General features: G+C 39.8%; 1 protein-coding gene across 2 annotated transcripts in view; it reads left to right on the top strand.

Annotated features, from left to right (window-relative positions):
* Positions 1 to 21,164, top strand: part of peak1 (pseudopodium-enriched atypical kinase 1) — a 66,986-nt gene that overhangs the window by 23,860 nt on the left and 21,962 nt on the right. The window contains exon 2 of one of the 2 annotated variants that reach the window (XM_077517508.1): positions 11,560 to 11,636. The exons of the other annotated variant lie outside the window; for it this stretch is intronic. The gene's annotated coding sequence lies outside the window, so the exon portion shown is untranslated. The remainder of the gene's footprint in view (positions 1 to 11,559; positions 11,637 to 21,164) is intronic. 2 annotated transcript variants of the gene reach the window in all.

Here is a 21,164-nt window from a genome sequence, read left to right as displayed (position 1 = left end):
CCCAAAGACGTATTTATATATTTTTGTTTTGTTTTGTTTTTTTATGCTAGAGCATACAGAAGGCTTTGATGCAGCCTCTCAACTGCAAAGAACGGTTGCAGAAATGGTAGTTATTATACAAACGGCCAGCAGGTGGCAGCAGAGCAAAGGAGATCAACCAGGGCCATCTAGAAAAAAAGCTAAATTACTTAGAATTTTAGATTTGTGAAAACTGATGAAACTTAGCTCTCTTCCATGCTTTTATAGCAATTGAACACAATTTTCTGTAGGCCTTGCAAAATCAGTCAAAATCCAGTAAAACTGCCGGGAGCGAACGGGATTGCTTCTGTGAAAATGGCTGGGAGTGAATGAGTTAAATAGTGATTTTTTATTTTTTTATTATTTTTTTTTATTTGTCAAAATGTACTACTGGTATCGGCAGTTGGTATCGGTATCGGTGAGTACCGAGGGTCTGAGTATCGGTGTCGGTCTGAAAAAAAGTGGTATCGAACATCACAGTACGTTTTCTGGTGGTCAGTGAGAATCCACGGACAACGGAGATTATGTTAAGAAGTTAAAATGGTCATCAGGCTGCTCTATTTGTTTATCCCTGTTATTGAAGGACACATTCTTTATGCCGTCCTGTGCATAAATCTTCCTTGGCAAATCCTGCAAACCTTTTCTGTCAGTCGGCGCGATAGGAAAGAGTTGCATACAAACTACACGCATTATTGATGAATATGAAATTGGAGCCGCTGCGATCATAGCTAATCCCTCGTCGGCGGCGCACAGCACATCCCGGGGATTGTTGATCCATACGAGTCGAACTCATTGACCCCCCCCAGCCGCTCTCGCTATTTCATTGATCGCGTTCACGCTTAATTTTGGCCGAGTATAAATTTGCAATTTGTATGTGTGGACTGCAAATAGCCGCGGGCAGGAACAGGAGCATGTTTATTTATTTTTTTATTTTTTTTTAACGAAATATGCTGATACATCAACACATTTCAAAGCGCCCAAAGGTGGATCACTGTCTTTGTTTTTTTGTTTTTTTGGGTTGAATAATTAAATTAAAAGAACACATACCGTATTTTTCAGATTATACTTCACTTAACAGCAACTCCCCACTCAGCTAGAAGCTAACAGGCTAACTCCGCTTTTCCACAGAACAAAACCTTCCCACCCGAAACGCTCCCTTCGTCCCAACGTTCCGTGGGTGAATTATGTTCCCATCACTACAAGTTATTCATATAACTCTAGCATAAAGAACATGCTAACAAGTTCACCAAACTATCAGTTTCACTCCAAATCACTAAATCCAATGAAATCTTCATCCTCGGTGTCACTTTTAAACAACTCCCCCAACTCGGGAGGTAGACGATGCTCTTCTAACGGCAATGTTGAACTGATCAACACAGGCCTAGAGCGCCCTCTTGCGGTTTAGTGTGAGAATAACATGTGAAATGATATAATTATGTGTTCATTTCACACATAAGTCGCACCAGAGTATGTCGCACCAAACTATGAAAAAAACTGTGACTTATAATCCGAAAAATACGGTAAACATGTTTATAGATACATTCAGCGGCTCTGCTTTTGCTTACAGTATCTCGCGTCCCGCTTCAGCAAAGTCAACCAGGGGATCAGAAGAATTTTAATGAGCTTTAATGAGTTAACAAACTGTCTATAAATAACCACAGCGTTAGCGTTTGGTTTTGATCTTTTAAGTGGTTGTTGCATAGCGACGTTTCTGCAAAACTCACAGCGTTGATCCTACACAGTTCTGAAAAAAAAAATTACAGCTTTTGTCTCACATCAAAACATTTGCACTCATTATCTTCCTAAAACCAAATCTCGAGTCTGTTCTGCTGCATTCCTGACATTCCCGACTCATCTCTCAAACAAACATCTACTGCAGAGCAAAAGATAAACATGTTCTCGTCGGTTGTTTAGATCTGCCGTGTTGAACAGTACCCAGAGGAACTCCTCGTTAATTTGTGCAAGTGCGCATAGTATTTGATATCTGATTTTGATGCTGTCCTCCCGTGACAAATGTGCCACACTTCGTCCGGTGACTCGGCTTATTATGTGGCACCAAGTAAATATTCCAAATTATACTTCAAAGGACTTATTTTGGTGTAGACGTAAGAAATGTGAGCTGTAACGAGGACTGCTGTCATTCACTGGCATAATGACTTCATTTCTATGCATTGGAAGCAACGCCGACGGGCTGTTAATGAGGGTCAAAGCATTCTGCTGTCACTTCTTAATTAGTATGCAGAATGTGGTTTTGACACTAATTACTTGTTCATCCTTTCTTACTTAACTTGAAGAACTTGGGCCAATTTTTTTTTTTTTTTTTTTTTTTTGTCGTATATGTGTCAGCGCAGGTGAGGATGAATGGTGAACTTTTTACAGTTTTTCAGACAGGCTGACGCAAAATCAGGCCAATTCATGTGAAGTCATGCCTCTGGAAATGGTTTGTTCAACCTCGTCTGATTTACACGCCGAACGGATCAACAGGTCTTGGCCCATGTCGATGTTTTTGTGACCTTTTATGAGCCACAATAGCAGCCAACATGCTGTGCCCCCCACTCACTCCCTCTTATTACAATGTCAGAGTGAATTTACGTTCCTGGTATTCTTTTGATAAGATTTTATTGCTGCCACCGTTCTGACAATCAGTGTAACTAAATTTGCTTCAACTGCATATAAAAGTTGTAGGAGAGAAAACAATAGATGGTCGCGATTTGCCTCCGTCGCTCCAATGCGCTATTTTAAGCGACACTGTTTCCCCCTGCATGTGCCGCGCCGCGTTATGCGGCTTCAGCTATCGAATGTCCGCCAGCGCTCACGGCTGTTGAAAGATGGGCTTTGCTTTTCAATTGTAAGGCCTCATGCAATATGTTGTTATTGTTAATATTTAGTAGGGCAAAATTAATATTAATTCGAATTCATCACTGTGCTCTTGTGGAAGAAAACCATTACAGCCATCTGGGGGGGAGAAAGACTTGTCAATAATGAATGGTAATGACACTAGTAGTAATGTCTCGTGTGATCTGGCACAGCAAAATCAATCTGTCATGTCTAGTGTCATGCAAGGGTTATGCTTACTGTCATGACTAGGGTCATGCAAGGGTTATGCCTACTGTGACTAGGGTCATGCAAGGGTTATGCTTACTGTCATGACTAGGGTCATGCAAGAGTTATGCTTACTGTCATGACTAGGGTCATGCAAGGGTTATGCTTACTGTCATGACTAGGGTCATGCAAGGGTTATGCTTACTGTCATGACTAGGGTCATGCAAGGGTTATGCTTACTGTCATGACTAGGGTCATGCAAGGGTTACGCTTACTGTCATGACTAGGGTCATGCAAGGGTTATGCTTACTGTCATGACTAGGGTCATGCAAGGGTTATGCTTACTGTCATGACTAGGGTCAGTGCAGTAGTCCAACATACTTCGAAGTCATCCACTGAGTTGAATGGCTTTTTATCATGTTTCATATGTGGGCATCATTGCAGGTGAGGTCACGAAACATAACCATTCATAAATAAATCACTCAAGATGCATGTGCACGCTCCCAACAAACGTTGACTGATAATATCATTACTCTAGTGCTTATGATCCGTCCTTGTTTGTGGAAAAGCTGCTTCGATAACTTGAAAATGTTTTTCTGGAATAAAGTTGTGTGGGCCATTGTGACGCAACATCGGCTGTCGGCTGTAGTCCCTTGTCTATGTCGGTATTAATTGTAAATCTGAAGCGTTTGTGTGTAAGAAGGGCAGAAACGATGCAGTTCGTTATCACTTTCCGTCACCCGGCTCCCGCGAGCTCAAGCCCATTGATGCGCGAGTCCATTCAGAGGCTTTTGATCCTTCTCGTCATTATTTGCCATGCAGATTTTGAAAAGGCCCAGAATGCTGTGCACTGATAGTGGAATGGAGAGGTGCGGATGGGGTTGAATAGATTGTGGTTTGGAGAGTTTAGAGATTGATTGAATTTCGTGGCCATTTTGATGATGACATCATATGTTGTCACGTTGCTTCTTTTATGCTGGGTTCTCACCAAATCCCAAAAGGCCATCTGGAACGCTTCCTTCGCGAACGTTTCACCGCGTAGTTTTTTTGGAACCATTGCCACACTAGGGCTGGGTATTGCCTCCTACCTCACGATATGATACGTATCACGATACATATGTATCCCAATACTTGATCTTCAAGGCGATACGTATCCCGATATATTACCTTAATTTTCAAAATATTTTTGTTAGCAGCACTTCTGGTCTTCTGGGCTAAATGTGTACGCACTGCAGAGCAAAGAGCAGCTTTCACAGACACACCGGGAAACTTTATTAACTCATTTGCTCCCAATAACGTGTAAATACGTTTTTTTAATGTTTTAAGTGTCCCAAAGACGTTTTTTGTGTTTTTTTTTTGTTTTTTTTGTTGTTTTTTTTTTATGCTAGAGCATACAGCAGGCTTTGCAGCCTCTCAACTGCAAAGAACGGATGCAGAAATGGTAGTTATTACACAAACGGCCAGCAGGTGGCAACAGAGCTAAGGAGATCAACCAGGGCCATCTAGATAAAAAGCTAAGTTACTTAGAATTTTAAATTGATTTGTGAAAACTGATGAAACTTAGCTCTCTTATAATGCTAATTGCTGCAAAACGGAAACAACCAATCATGACTCAGTTTGCTGACCAAACCCAGAAAACCAGACGAAGCGTGATTGGTTGTTACCTAGGTGATGTCATCTTCAGTCGACAGCAGGTGGAAAAATTAGTTTTATACATAAAAAGGAATGAAGTTATCAAATTCATTTTGGATAAAATATGAACTTTTTACTCCTGAAAATGGCTCAATGAGTCAAGTATCCCTTTAAAGGTCTGACAGCAAGAGAAATGAGTATCGTGTGTTGAACGTCATACAGCGAACATGGCATTGCGGAATGCTCACTGCCGTCTCCTGCCTCTGATAAGTTGGGGGGGGGGGGAATGCCGGACTTTCCAGGCAGTTTTAAGAGGTTGCTGTGACCTTCCCAGCTGTGCGTTTTCTTGTGCTGCTGTTTTCTTCTCATCGAGTTCTAACTGGCCTTGCCTTATCTTCATCTGCCCTTAAATAAGGTATTCTCCGGGTTCTTATCAGGAAGGCTGCGGATTGGCTCGCAACAGAATAGCAGCGAACGACCCGTCCTGTCTGCTTCCTCGGTTGAAAAATACTAATAACGGGATGAGAGGTTTGAGGGCGCATAATTATCACCGAGGATTGCGTCGGACAAACGGCGGCAGCCTCGGATGACAAATGATTTCTGAAGCATGCGGAGGAACAGCTGTCATCTGATGAATCAGCGTTGTGCATCCACCAATATTTATGCTCCTCACATACAAACACGGCGCTCACATTCATGGATGAAAGGCTGCAATGGCAGGTTGGCTGCGCATAATGCCGTCTAACCACGGGCTCTTTTCTCAGAAGCATTCTCACATTAAATGTGGTCAAAGGCGGTTTGTGACGGGTTACTTGACAGTGTTACGGAACTCCAGTGGAATACATGGAGTATCTTAGAGATTTATTCATAACCCTGTGCTGGTATCAATAAAATAATAATTTGACATTAGATAGCTACGTCAAGGTTGTTGATCTTTTGTCTTTTTTTTTTCCACAGAGGTCTGCAAAATTGCTGTCCACAGTCAGCAAATATTGAATTTAATCAGCCTGTGCCTTTTTCATACAGAGCCCAATCAGGTGGGGGTCGCCATCAGGGATGTAACGATATCCAAACGTCACGATACCCTCAATATCACGATGTGAACCTCAATATAGTAATGATCACAATTGGGGGTGTGAATTGCCGAGTACCTGGCGATTCGATTCGTATAACGATTCATAGGTCACGATTCGATTTGACACCGATTAATCCCGATACGAATTTATAAGTTAATTGTTGCGATTTTTTTTTTTTTTTTTTTTTTTTTTGTGAGCCACTGTATTTAATCCATTTCATGTTTGAATTGCATTGAAATAAAATATGAAGGTTTAATGTTCCATTAATGTAACATTTTTCCACGATTAAGGTGTGAACCCTTACCCTGAGTAAGATGTTTTGTTGAACATTTTCCATCAAAATTGTGGGGAGGTTGGTAATATTAAAAAAAAAAAAAAAACAGAAGCTCACAATAGCTACTGTATATTGGCTCAGCGGCACAAAGTATCATGGTCTTTGTAGTTCACAGATTTTGAAAAATATATTCACGTATGACTGCTTTATGGGAGTGACAACTGCCGCAGTGGCCAAAACATCCCTAATTAAAATTCAACTGCACCAACAAACAAACCACCAGAGGGTGTTAGAACTGCACAAATGGAATGCCACCTTGCCTTTTTCATAAGAGACGTGCTGCTTTTATATTGTGACATGACGACGACGTTATTGTGGCCATTTTAATATTGTGACATTGCGGTATTGCCGTTATCGTTACATCTCCCGTCGCCATTGGGAATTTTGCGAGTTTCTCGAACTGCCGGTCCATTTTCGGTCCATTTTCATGATGGTCCACCTACGAAGTCGCATTCGTCCGCAATGCGCTGTGTGCAGTGGGTCTTAGTGCCTCCGTTCTAATTGGAACTGAAAAATGAAAAAATGCTTTACAGGCAGTGGAAAAGAAGCTTTCTTCGACCATACTGGTAGAATGAGAACCTCTACCATCTTTTTGGATGATGGAGCCAGCCCAAGACCCATTTATTAAAATAAACGAAAATTCTATCAGCTCTCCAGTGGAAACATTACTGCTTTACCCACTCAATACTAACAGACATAAATCTTTATTTCCTGTTTCTTGTAATGCCAAGTCAAAAGCCTCACAGTTCATCATCACACGACTTCATGCTGTCATTTCTGTTACTGAACAGTGCCCAAGTCGGACCCTTGAAATAGGCCACTATCGTGCCCTGTTCTTCCTCAGAATCTTGCCTCTTCACCCTCACTGTAGAAGACGCGGTCCAGATGTCAGAACAAATGACAAGAGACTTTTCACCACGTCATCTGCCAGCTGCACGAGCAGACCGAATGAATGCACAGCGCCTCCGAGTCTAATTTAGCACAAAATAAGTGCAGCAGACCAAGCAGCTGAAAAAAAAAAAGCTTGTTGTCGTCAACAGTGTCTGTTTGCATATTTAAAAAAATGTCTTTTGAAAGATTCACTCGCTTTTGCTTTGGTTTTCAAGCCGTCAGTCAAAGCGACGACCATTTTATGAACGTGACTCACGTCAAGCGTCCGTGACTAACTGTGTGAGAACGAGCGTTAAACAGTGGAAACTCTCACGGTTTGAGTTTGAATGTCATGCTAGGAAATGATCTTCTGGTCTTGCGTTGTTTTTGGGGTTTTTTCCTGTGTAAATTACCGGTGCTTTCTAGTGGTTCACACAGATGTGTGGTGGCTAGCCAGAGGTGCCAGGAGACCAATACCAGTATGAGTGATCCGTTCTTGTAAAAATTCACACCGATACATCACCAGCCAGACTTAAACCTTCTGCATTAGCTCCCTGTGTGTGGAAATACTTAAATGACACTGATGATAACCCTTTGAGGCATATTGTGCTCTGCAAAATGGTTTGTGGACTCAGATGAGGCCACCTCACGGCAAGCACGGAGTTTTGTGAACACCGTCGTCTGCATGCAAGTCGTGTTTCTTTGATGGTCCGGAATTGCTGATAATTATGCCTTCATGGTATTCTGTTCGTGTTTTGTATTTAACTGTCTGATGGGCTCATAACATCTTTATGTAATTGTTAAGAACCCCAAATTGTGATGCGTGTCGTCTTTTAAAGTGACATTTTGCAAACCGAAACACGTTTTTTTCCCGTATTGAAGTCATTTTCAATCGTTTGTGCGTTCTGTGTTGTGGGTAACGTCATGCGTCTTTTTCAGTTTTGTTCTGTTGTTTGTTTCTACGTTATTTTTCGCCAGTTGTCATTTAATTCGTGTTGGCTTGCTGTTCAGTGCAGCCGACATTCTTGTTGGCACTCGCAGCCATGTAATAATGTGTTTGGGTATACTTTAGAAATAAAAGTAAACATGTTTATTTCTGTGTAGCATTATGAAACGGATTATGGAGAACTAACACTTGTAAAGGAATGAATTAGTTAACACGCTACATCAGGGTTCACCAATTCCGGTCCTCGAGGTCCAGAGTCCTGCAGGTTTTAGATGTTTCCGCCTACCAACACACCTGATACTAAAGATCAGGAGCGTTATCAGGTGTGCTGATGAGCTAATTATATGAATCAGGTGTGTGCTAGTGGGCGGAAACATCTAAAACCTGCAGGACTCCAGACCTCGAGGACCGGAGTTGGTGATCCCTACACTATATGATCACACAGTCGTATCATTTTGTTTTGCATTTTTATGTAGCAATAAAACAAAGTGTTATTTGAGTGAAACTTGGGAGTTGAACTGGTAATGTAACTTATTTTACAGATAGACACACAGAGTTAGAGCGAGAGAAAAGGTTATAGAGGGGGAGTTAGAGAGGGAGAGAGAGAGGGAGAGAGGGAGGGAGAGAGAGAGAGAGGGAGAGAGAGAGGGAGAGAGAGAGAGGGAGAGAGAGAGGGAGCGAGAGAGAGAGAGAGAGAGAGAGAGAGTTAGAAAGAGAGTTAGAGAGAGAGAGAGAGTTAGAGCAAGAGAGAGTTAGAAAGAGTGAGAGTGAGGGTGAGAGAGAGAGAGAGATTGTGTGTTAGAAAGAGAGTGAGAGAGAGCGAGAGAGAGAGAGTGAGTTAGAAAGAGAGTTAGCGTGAGAGAGAGAGAGAGAGAGAGAGTTAGAGAGCGAGAGAGAGAGAGAGAGAGAGAGAGAGAGTTAGAGAGCAAGAGAGTTAGAAAGAGAGAGTTAGAGAGCGAGAGAGTTAGAGAGAGACACAGTGAGTCAGAGAGAGAGAGTTAGAGAGAGAGCGAGAGAGAGAGAGTGAGTTAGAAAGTGTCAGAGAGAGCGAGAGAGTGAGAGAGTGAGGGTGAGAGAGCGAGAGAGAGAGTGTGAGTTAGAAAGAGAGAGAGAGAGAGAGAGAGAGAGAGAGAGAGACACACACACAGTGAGTTAGAGAAAAAGAGAGTTAGAGAGAGAGAGTTAGAGCGAGTGAGGGTGAGATAGAGAGACAGTGTACTGCGAAGAATACAGGAAAGACTTGGCCTAAAAATAGAAACATTTACATTTTTAATCAGCGATTTGTGTTTATGAATGAGTAAATGCAGAGTACTTGTCTGTCTCATGTTTGTATTGTATTGTTTTCCCCACCTGGAACAACAATTATAGAATACCAAATGTTTATTTTATGTTTATTTCAACTTTAAACAACGTGACATAAAGTGTTGTCAGTTTTGCCTGTCTGCCATCATGCGTTTCTGTTTGGGTGCTCGCCAAGGCCGCACTTTCTGGTCACGAGCGCACTTTTAAAAGCCATTTAGGGCCGTGTTAGGAGATTTGTTTTAAACAAGCCCGAAATTGACTCCACTCTTGTCACGTGAGCATCTCCAAGAGGGGTGACAGCTGCTCGGCCGCGATGGCTGCTGAATGTGTCATTAGGCGGCATTATGACACTGATAGGTCTCTCTGGGAATTCTCTGACAATTCCGCTTTTTGTCTGACTTCTTTTGTTTCCCTCTGGCGGTAGCCCTGTGGAGGGCGCGACGCGCTCTTACTGTTTGGACTGGTATGCGACCGAGTCGATTGCACATCTGGGGTTTGAACTCGAACTGCACAAGTGAAGGGGAAAGGCCGAGCCTGACGACTGTAAAGCAGTTTTCCCCCGCAGCCGTCTTTCCAGAATGCAGCGAGCAGAGACTGATTGGATTAAACTGCACGCTGGAAATGAGGATGGGGAAATAGAAACGTGCGAACCCGTTGCAAAAAAAAAGACCACGCGGGCTAATGCAACAAGACACGGCGGTTTGTCACTGTCTATTTTCGGGGCCGTATATATTGGATAATCCCGGCCGTCTTCTCCGACACGTTTTGGCTCTAATCAGTTCCAGCCGGCGAGCAGGGAAACGGCACACGCTTGCGCACGCATCCGCCTGGTGGCAAACGGCGTGAGGCTTGACCGCAGCGACTTGCGTTTTAATCCAGCCAGTGTGCAGCTCACTGTTAGGGAGCAGTCTGCTCTCCTTTCCCACAAAAAAAAAAACGTCAATCAACTTCAATATTGACGGATGCATTAACAGGGTTTTCCCTGCGTACAAAATTCACAGGCGGCAGCACATCGCTCCAGCTGTGTTGATTGAGCTTGGCAGGAACGCATTAACTGCAGTTGCAGTGTTGCGCCATTAAGGAGGCGCTATATCAACAGCAGTGAAGCAAAAACCGAAGAAGAAACATTTTTTTTTTTTCTTATTAAACTTTAATTATTGTACCGAAGAAGAAACAGATCACGGAGCAACCATTGCACTGGTTGCGAGGCAGAGGTGGCGCTCGCCAAAGTCATCAAAACAGTATATACAATAAACATAAGTGTATCGGTCGTCAGCCATCATAGTCAGGGTGATACCAGGACAAACCAGGAAAAGCTTGATTTAGCCTGGGATCAGCTGTTTGTGAATGGTTTAAATGTCTGATGTAGAGCTGTCAAAATTAATTGATGAGCAAATTAATCGACAACTATTTTAATAATCGAATAATCGCTTGGAGCATTTTTTTTTTTTTTTTAAATACTTAAAATGGTCCCAATCCTCTAATTTCAGCATAACAGTAATTGTTGACTGATTTCTGTAGTCCTTCATATAAGAATACTGATTACCGGTATCTTGTGCGTTCAAATCACTTTATGAATACGAAGTATGAAGTAAACACCAAACACTGGTTAATAAACAGTAATCAGGGAAAAAAAAATCTTTTGTAATACACGTTAATGCAACATTAAAATCAATCCAATTAGTTGATTAATCGTTTCTATAATTATTCGATAGTGACAGCGCTAGTCTAATGTAAAGTCAGTAACATCCCACTTGCACAAGAATTTGTGCTTATTTCTGGTGTATGGACGCTATTATGCCGTGACAATAAATGTCAACAATTCAAACTGTTATTATTGTGTCAAACATACTTGAGATGTCCGAGAAATTGCGCCGCTCTCAGTGGAAGCAAAAGTAAAGTCGTGCCAAAAAAAAAAAAAGACGTGTGACTTGACGGTATCTACAGGCTGCTGGAACCAGCTGTTGTTTACAGAAAATATCTCGGCGCAGACGTTGTGCACAACACCGCTGTGAGAATTACACCTCCATTATAAAACTTTGAGCTCATTTACACTGAAACAGCACATGTTTACACTTCTTAATCTGTTTTTCTTTTTTTTTCTTTTTTTTTTTTGTGTGTTTGCGGAATGTAAGGTCATTCAAAAGCTGGCGACTGTTTATTCCGTTCCATTGCCTTCATTTCCCTGTAAGTCATAATGCAGTGTCTATAAAACGTTATTATTAACTCAATACAGGCAACAAAATGGACGATCGAGGCCTCATGTATTTGGAATTGAATCTCTGAATTCATTGTAGAGGGGCTTGAATTTCTTTTCTCCATTTTTCTGCCCTTCGCAGGCTCCAGCAGTGGGCGCTGCCTGCTTCAGCAACTTGGACTCAATGGCTGCCAGTGTTGCCTCTTGGTACACAGCAATGTGAGTTTGATAACATAACAGTTGTCTGCATGTATGTGGTATATTGTTCATTCATATCCTGATTATTTTTACTCATTCACTCCCAGCCATTTTGAGTGAAGCAACACCCTTCGCTCCCGGCTGTTTGACTGGATTTGGACTGATTTTGCAAGGTCCACAGAATATTGTCTTCCATTGCTATCAAAACATGGGACCTACCAAAAGAAAGATTATCGTCTCTTCTTTCATCAGGAAAGAAATGTATATTTGTATCTGTTTCCGTTTTTGCAGCAATTAGCATTAGAATATAGCTAAGTTTCATCATTATTCACAAACCTGTTCAAAACACTGGGAAAAAGAGCTTGTTGCAACATGGCCCTGGCTGATTTCTTACACTCTACTGCCACCTACTGGCAGTTTTTTTGTAATAATAATAATTGGTTTAAGTGGCCTTTTTTTATGTCAGAAGCTGTATCAAAGCTTCTGTATGCTGTAGCATAAAACATTTTTTTTTTTTATTTAACCTTTATTTAACCAGGATAGTCCCGTTGAGATTAAAAACCTCTTTTTCAAGGGAGTCCTGGCCAAGAGGCAGCAAAACAGTTTACATTACAGTTACAAATAAAAGTTTCACTTACAATCACATAAAAATTATATAAAACAGTTACAAATCAATGAGGCCGTCTCAAGTGCTCTTAATCTGGATCTAAAATCGTTCAATGAAACAAGTTGCGTTAGTTTCCAGTCCTTTTGCAACATGTTCCATGCAGAAGGGGCAGAGAAAACAAAAGCCTTTTTAAAAATAAAAATAAAATAAAAACGTATAAATACGGTTTTGGGAGTGCAGGACAAATTATTAAAAAACGTATTTATACGTTTTGGGGTTTGAATTAGTTAATTGGTCTTTAGCCATTCATCCATCCATTTCTTTGACCGCTTATTCCTCACAAGGGTCGCGGGGGGTGCTGGAGCCTATGAAGAGGCAAATAGTCCAATGTGATATTGAAGGTTATTTCTCTTTTTAGGGGGTACATCACTTTATGTTTACATTTATAGATACAGTTTGAGCAGAAAATATTCTGTGGCAGCAAAATAGATTTTTTTAACTTTTTTTTTCTTTTTCCGACAAGACCCATCAGGCTCAATTTCACACTCGGGCATCAACTCAAACGCTTTGAGCCAGCGAGACGGGAGAGATATTCATAATGTCAAAACGTACACTTGCACTCTTAACCGGAGCTTTTGACCCGCTGGATGAGCCTGACTGGAGCTGACATAGTTTGCCATCCATCTGATTTCACCTTCATTGGTATTTTTTTTTTGTTTCTACAGCTTTTTGTATGTATTACACTTGGTTGGTAGATGAGGAAGCGATTAGTCATTTTTTTCTGGCCCAGGGCTGACAGCTTATTGGCTCGGATAGCAAATGTAAAAGCTGTGCGTCTGTCCTTGATAAAACATAAGAGGTGGTTTGACATTATCATCAAAAAGTTTGAGAGTTGAAGACGCCTCCTTTTGTTTTGACGCGTTTCCGAATGTTCCAGAAAGTGAAGTTGGAGGCTGCGTCAGAAAGATTTCAGACGTCGCATGGCCACCAATGTGACCAAAAAGCTCCTCTTTTTGAAAATCCCAGCAGTGACGTTGTTTATCTCTTGAATTATTCATGGTGGGTTTTCTGGTGTAAACCTTCTGTCACAGCAGATTGACGGGCAAGGCATGGGAGGCATCTTTCGTATTAACAGGAGCTCATTAATTATTGATGATTAGCTCACCTCTCAATGCACCAACTGTCACTTTTTTTGGAACGAGTTTGTTTACAAGTTTCACAACACTTGAAAACTACATTGGGCATCATGAAAACAAACAAACAAACAAACAAACAAAAACTGTGATACATGAGTGAAATGTCTTTTAGAGGATGCAGAATGGGTCATTATCAAATGTTCACCCAACCCAGACTAGCGATGTTTTTAACTCTTTCACTCCCAGCCATTTTCACGGAAGCAACACCGTTCACTCCCGGCTGTTTTATTGGATTTTGACTGATTTTGCAAGGCCCGCAGAATATTGTGTTCTATTGCTATAAAATCGTGGAACCTACCAAAAGAAAGATTAAAGTCTCTTCTTTCATCAGGAAAAAAAAGTATCTTTCTATCTGTTTCCGTTTTACAGCAATTAGCATTAGAAGAGAGCTAAGTTTCATCAGTTTTCACAAATTATTCAAAATTGTAAGTAATTGAGCTTTTTTTTCTACATGGCTCTGGTTGATCTCCTTTGCTCTGCTGCCACCTGCTGGCCGTTTGTGTAATAACTATTATTTCTGCAACCGTTCTTTGCAGTTGAGAGGCTGCATCAAAGCCCTCTGTATGCTCTAGCATAAAAAAAAACAACAACCAAAAAACGTATAAATACGTCTTTGGGACACTTAAAACAAAACGTATTTAAACGTGAAATACAAAACACACAGAATTTAAGCATGTAATTATCAACTCTCAAACGTGACTCAGACTGAATAAAATGGCGGCATATGCCCATCATAAGCGAAACTCAGTTGAGGCAATTCACAATAAGCACCGATACAGTAAAAACCTTCATACTGCGCTTTACAGAGGCAGTCCTGCCAATTGTGAATTGTCACCGTCTCGAGGCAAATTGAATTCTGGTCGGATTGTCACCGTATCCCCATCGACAGCCGCGGAATATTCCTCCGATGCCCATGTTATCCTCACGGAGCCAAATTAAGCCTCTCCGTCATCGAGGAGGTGGGGGCTCGGCGGCGGCGGGGTGGAAACGCACTGGCTCAGCGAAGCTTCATCAGTTTCTCCAGAGTCATCAGCGCCTGGCGAAGAGATCATCAGCGCTTCAGTATGATGATGAGGTGGAGAGAGTGAGACGTGCAGTGTTGACATGTTTTCGGTGAGAGACATTGAGAAAGCAGCTCAAGATAATGATGATGTCGCTGTTATTTTTAGCCCTGCAGTGGAACACTGCGACTTACACTAGAAGTGCAAAAGTGTAAAGTGCTCGGTTTTCGTCTCCATTACAGCCCTCTGCTCGGACGACATTTTAGCAATCAGGGTCTGAGTGGCGATAAAGTCGTGAAGATAATCCTGAGTTACCTTTAAAGACATCTTTACAACGTTGCCAAAATACACGGCCAGGCGTCGACATTTGAGAATTGAGGCCAGCATCGTATTGACGTCTCCATCAATACGATGTCTGTTTGCGTATTTCAACTGTCGATAAGTGTTTAAAACCTCGGATGCGGTACATCATATCGTTCCCTCTCCCATCGCTTGCCAGTTGGCATTGGAGCAGCCTGTCGTATTTATATGTCGTTCCGTCCCCTCCTATTGGGCGCGTAGCACAATTTGTGTATGCTATGGCAAGTTTCTCGAAACTGATGTAACGATAAGGGCAAGATCGTGATATCGTGATATTAAAACTGCCACAATATCGTCGTCATCACGTTCACAATATTTAAAAGCAACACATCTGTTAAAAAATGGTTGATTTCCATTTGTGCAGTTCTAGCACCCTCTTGTGGCTAGTTTATTAGTGAAATTTAATTTTCATTATGGATGTTTTGGCCTTCTGTGTTAAAAATTGATGCTAATTGTAATCTAATTTGCTCGTGAAGCGTGCGCTTCCCCATTGGTGATCAATTGGTGTTTCTTTTTAATTTCTGTTTTTTTTTCTTCTGCTGTTTGCTTGTTTATATGTTCAATAAAAATCAAATCAATCAAAATAAAAAATGTGCAAGGGAATGATGATATGCATTACAAAATCTACAAATGCTGATAGCCTCACGTGTCTCATGATTATTGGGAAACTCAACAAATTTTTCTGAGTGCTAAAAATGGTTGTCATGTGTAATATTTGAGATCACGTGTTTTATGTTTTAAACTAGAAAATAACTCATTTGAATGTAGCTGCTAACATGCTAAGTGAGAAATGGCTCAAACTAAAAAAAAAAAAAAAGAATTTCTGTCGTCTTCACCGCAATTGAACACGTTCTCTTGGTACATGAGTCGCCCATCCGCAAATATTTGTGGGAATCGATTGTGTAGTTTTTGCCACTAAACAACAACAATTAAAACAATACGTGTGTGCTTGGCAGATGTCATACATGAAAAAACAACAAGTAACTGCAAGTCACAAAAACAGAATACTTATTTCGTTCTTACTTTTTGTGTGTGAGTGTGCGCTGACCATTTTTTCCCCCGTTTGTATTGTTTTCGTATGCACCCATAGAAATGCGATTCATTGTGTGTGTTTGTCCTCCCACACATCTGGTCCTCTCTGCTCAGCCCGCGGGTTGCTTCCCTCAGAGACCTTCTCGTTCTTCTTATTTTCCCAGGCAAAACTCTCCCACATCTTTCACAATACCAAGTGCTGGAATGTTGTTGCTCTCTTCTATATTTTTTTCATGTTTTCTCACATTTTCTGTCATTGACTGTCTAATTTGAAAGCCAAGCAAGACCTACAGTGTATTTTGAACGTCAGATAGTTCAATGCAGTGCTGCCTTGTAATTCAGAGTTAAATGTGTTCCGTGACTGTGCTCATAACTCAAAAACACTTGTTTGTATCTAAAATCATCTTTCTCCATTGAAATGAATGCAAGTGCCATTAATCCGTTCCAGCCTCCAAATTTTTTTTTTTATCTGAGGAAAGTAACAGCCTAGGCCACCCATTTTGTTCTTTGATTTAATCTGTCAAGTGAGTATTAATCACTGTTTTAAAAAAAAAGAAAAGAAAAGAAAAACATTATGATGACCATGCCATGTTGCTGTGCAACATATGGGGCACAGATTTCCTAAAAATTAGTGTTGAAATCAAAATATTACGATTTTTGGAGCATCCAACCTTTGAAGTACCAGTGTAGTGCCTAAGTGTATAAATTTTGGTATCCAGTACCCTCTAGTGGCTAGTTTATTAGTGCAATCTAATTTTCATGAGGGATGTTTTGGCCTTCTCTGTTTAAAATCTATGCTAATTGTCAGATGAAGGGAAACCTAATTTGCTTGTGAAGCGATCAATGTGTGCTTGCATGAGCAAGTAAGTGCCTCAATATTGTTATTAGAGATTGTAGGTGGTTCATATGCATTGCTGTTATGTACAAAAGCACAATATTGTGCTTTTTTTTTTTTTTTTTTTTTTAAGTATGAGTATTTTTTATTTTTTTTCTGTTTTGGGGATTTTTTTTTTTTTTTTTTTTTCAATATTGTGATCTTTTTTAAATCCTCCCACAATAATTATCGTATCGTGACATTCATACAACTATTTTATGGAGTTTGCATTTTGTCTCCATTATCTCCACCATCTGTTGACATTAATATGATTGATACATACTCTTGACTTTTTTTTTTTTTTTTCTTGCATGAGAAGTAAAGAGAAATGTAATACTTTCCCTCCACTGTGGTTTACAAACGTAGTATCTAAACTCATACCATTCATTTAGCTGTCTCACGCTGAAGGCTATGAAAAGATTTTGTTTGTTCCTTTAAAGCCTGAAATATACTTTTTCACTGTCGGGAACTCGTCTATTGTTAGCGGTAGCGGAACTCATTGATGTTGTGCTAAAAATCCCGGAACATGCAAATTACCGGCGGTTTGATCATTCCGGCTCTTGTTACTTGAGAGTTGTTTCATTCAAGTCCAGTTAAACTTCACTTCAATACAGCTATGCCCAAATCGCATATAAATTTCACTCTAAAAGTACGAATGACATCCACCAAACCATTTTTTTTTTTTCATGTGACGTTTTTTGGAGCAAATTGAGGTGTAGTGTGTTATACAATGTTTTGCTGACACGCCCATCACCAAATTCAGACAGCGGAAGCGTCTCCCGTGGAGACTTGGCACATTTTTAATCTTGTTGATTCAGCTAAAATGCTTCAAGGCAAGGCTGAGAAACTCTGATCTGCATGCGACACTCTTGAAAATTGGCAGCACTAAAAATCGACTCTTGACTCCCTCAAGCAGCAAAAATAGCAAACCTTTTGCACGTAGCCCCGTTCACGTTAAAATAAATGTCTTGTCTGCCAAATTTTTATCATTAACTCATTCGCTCGCAGCCATTTTCACAGAAGCAATCCCGTTCGCTCCCGGCTGTTTTACTGGATTTTTACTGATTTTGCAAGGCCCACAGCATATTGTGTTCTATTGCTATAAAATCGTGGAACCTATCAAAAGAAAGATTAAAGTCTCTTCTTTCATCAGGAAAAAAAAGTGTATGTTTCTATCTGTTTCCATTTTGCAGCAATTAGCATTAGAAGAGAGCTAAGTTTCATCAGTTTTCACAAATCTATTTCAAATTGTAAGTAATTGAGCCTTTTTTCTACATGGCCCTGGTTGATCCCCTTTGCTCTGCTGCCACCTGCTGGCCGTTTGTGTAATAACTACCATTTCTGCAACCGTTCTTTGCAGTTGAGAGGCTGCATCAAAGCCTTCTGTATGCTCTAGCATAAAAAAACAAACAAACAAACAAACAAACGTATAAATACGTCTTTGGGACACTTAGAACATTAAAAAAAATTATTTACACGTTATTGGGAGCAAATGAGTTAACAACAACAAAACAGGCCTATCATAACTGTTCTTACCTTAAACAGATGAAGCAGTCATATCGAGCCAGCTTTGTTCTTATAATTACATAAGCATCGATGCCTTGAATTCCCATGTAATGTTTGTTTCCAGCGAAAGAAAGCGACAGGCCGGGTAAACAGGGACAGACGGGAGGCACATTTACACATCACAGCGGGAGCAAAAAGTGAGCGAGAGCCTGAAGAAAAACACTCGTCTCAATAAGATGTGAAAACTAGCGTGTGGGACACGACGACCAGGAAGGAGTGTGACAGCGAAAGATTTGGTGCCTGGAGGGAGAAGACGAGCGTCGGAGGAAAAAGTTGGAGCAATCTTTGAAAGCGAAAAAAAGGAATCGTCAGGATAAATGAGGAGATATTGTTAAGGCGACGAAGAGAGTTGAATCTTTGCTGGTTGTTGGCAGTTTTAAGTGTGTGTGGTCATGTGATCGCAAAAAAAAAAAAATCTTTTTCTGACTAATGTTTTTGGGAGCTTTGTTTTGAGTATTTTTTACTTTAGTTTTTTTTTTCTGAATATTTTTTTTTTCTGTCATAAAAAAAATTATTCCAAAAAACAGAAGAAAAATATTCCGAAAAACAGAAAAAAATTATTACTCAGAAAAACAGGGGGGGGGAAATTACTCCGAAAAACATCCAGTCATAAATACATAGTCAGTGGTCTGAAACAAGTCACTTCCAAAGTCCCAAAAAAAATTACTCTGAAAAACAGAAGTTGATGCTCTGTTTTTTGGAATTTTTTTTTTTTTTCCTGTTTTTTGGAAAAAAAAATTTTTCCTATTTTTTTTGGAAATTTTTTTTTCCTGCTTTTTGGAATATTTTTGGTCCCCCCTGTTTTTCTGAGTAATTTTTTTTTCTGTTTTGGGGATATTTTTTTTTTTTTTATGACAGAAAAAGAAAATCAGTAAAACAGAAAAAAAAAATCAGAAAAACAGAAAAAATATTACTAAAAAAAACAAAGATTCCCCCCCCCCAAAAAAAAATAGTCAGAAAAACAGGAGTTTTATATATATATATATATATATATATATATATATATATATATATATATATATATATATATAAGTGAATGCAATACGCACCGTAAAATATGAAATGGTTGTCAGTTTTGTTTTTTGTTTTTTTTTCTCATGTAGCGGGAACAGTATAATTTACCATTTTTACAAATCCAACCTATTTGTTTTTAACGTTTTTTTTGTTTTTTTATTCACAATAACAGCCATTCACATGGGGTACACATCTTCATTGTTTACTATCCAAACTGGCAAAATTGCTCAAATGAGAATTATCATTTGCTGAAGATTTACAAATTATGGTAACATTAATAGTCCTGGGAAAGAGTTTTGCATGTGGAACAATTATGCAGCACACTTCCCTTATCCAGTGGTAAAAAAAAAAGAAAGAAAAAACTTTTAAAAAGATTAGAAATGAATTACCTGCATCTCAAAATTGTATAAAAAGGCAAGACAGAGTAGACTGTTTTATATGAATAATGGCATACTTTGAAAAAATGGATCAAAATGTGCTTGATAAATGTGTCCATTGATATAAAAGAATCATCACATTCACATTTTGCTCATTATTGATTGATTATTCCTCGACTCACAATCACACAAAACTGACAGAAAGACTGCCTCAGTATGACATAGTTGAGGCTCGTAGCAAATGCTCATGTTTTTTTATTTATTTTGTTATTGCATTCTAAATTGCCATTTTGTACTTACGCAACACATCCTTACTGTAATTGGATTTGGTTTTTGAAATGACTTTTTCTCCGCCATAATTCATCGCAAGTCAATTACGTTGCATAATGGCTTGTTACATAACGGAAGTAGCTCGAGAATCGCAGTCAATTCTTTTGGCGAATGGCCACGAGCCGGCGCACTAAACTGTTACGGCGGTGTTTTAGTATCGTAATGGATGAAAGACGGCATGATTGTCTCACTAATGTTTCTTTACTCTCCTACCTTTTTTTTTTTTTTTTTTTTTTTACTGATATAGCACTGACAGGAAGCATTTCTGTTTTGCATCCCCCCCTGCCCGTGCTGCAGGAACCTATCAGTGACAGATTGATGATTGGAGGGTGCAGACAAATCTCCAAATTGCATGGAGATTGCGTCGCATGGGCCAATCCACTCTGGGTCTAAAATTTAATTCTTGTTCCTCTTTTCTTTTTTTTTTTCATTTGTTTGTTTTAACATAGTAATCACATCAAAAAATGTGATCCAATCAGCATGAAAACCTGATGAAAGGACTCATAAGATGGATAAAGATCAGCTCTTCCACGACCATCTTAGTTAGAATGCACAGGCAGTATCAATGCAGTTTAATAATAACTGCTCAATCTGAACAAAACACTCCTAATCCTCTTTACCTCTGCCCTTTTTTTTTTTTTTTTGATTTTGATCTCCTCTGTGCCGAGTTGGACGAGTCTGATTGATGTCCCTCAGGATAAAAGTAGAGAAAGCTTGCCATCTATTGGGGATCATGGAGCACTACCTCTTTTCACCATGTTCTTTTTCTCCCACATTGTCAGTTTATACTAGTACTGTAGTTGGATCCAGCCTTTAGTAGTTTTTTTTTTTTTTTTTTTTTAAATCCAAGTTCATTTATAGCAGTGCTTCTCAATTATTTTCTGTCATGAACAACCCCCCCAAGAGTAAGAAGAAAACAAGAAGAAATCCCCTACATCACCAAGCGAATGCTCTTTGCGCACAATCTGCCAATAATGAGAGCGCCACTGCCCCCTAATGTAGTGGAGGTGCGATTGCACCTTATTCTAGGACAGTAAAAAAAAAAAAAAAAAAAAAAAAATCCAAATATAAAAATAAAAAAGCATGTGACTATAAATAGTATCATTTGTCTCATTTGTCTATAAAATTGTTATAAGCACACCTCTGCATAACACTGTATCCTTAACGTAAAAGAGAATTAAAAAAAAGGAAG

The sequence above is a fragment of the Festucalex cinctus genome, chromosome 3 (assembly GCF_051991245.1).
Source record: "Festucalex cinctus isolate MCC-2025b chromosome 3, RoL_Fcin_1.0, whole genome shotgun sequence".
In the NCBI taxonomy this organism is placed as follows: domain Eukaryota; kingdom Metazoa; phylum Chordata; class Actinopteri; order Syngnathiformes; family Syngnathidae; genus Festucalex; species Festucalex cinctus.
The sequence above is the reverse complement of the archived record's forward strand: the minus strand, read 5'-3'. Positions and strand labels throughout refer to the sequence as shown.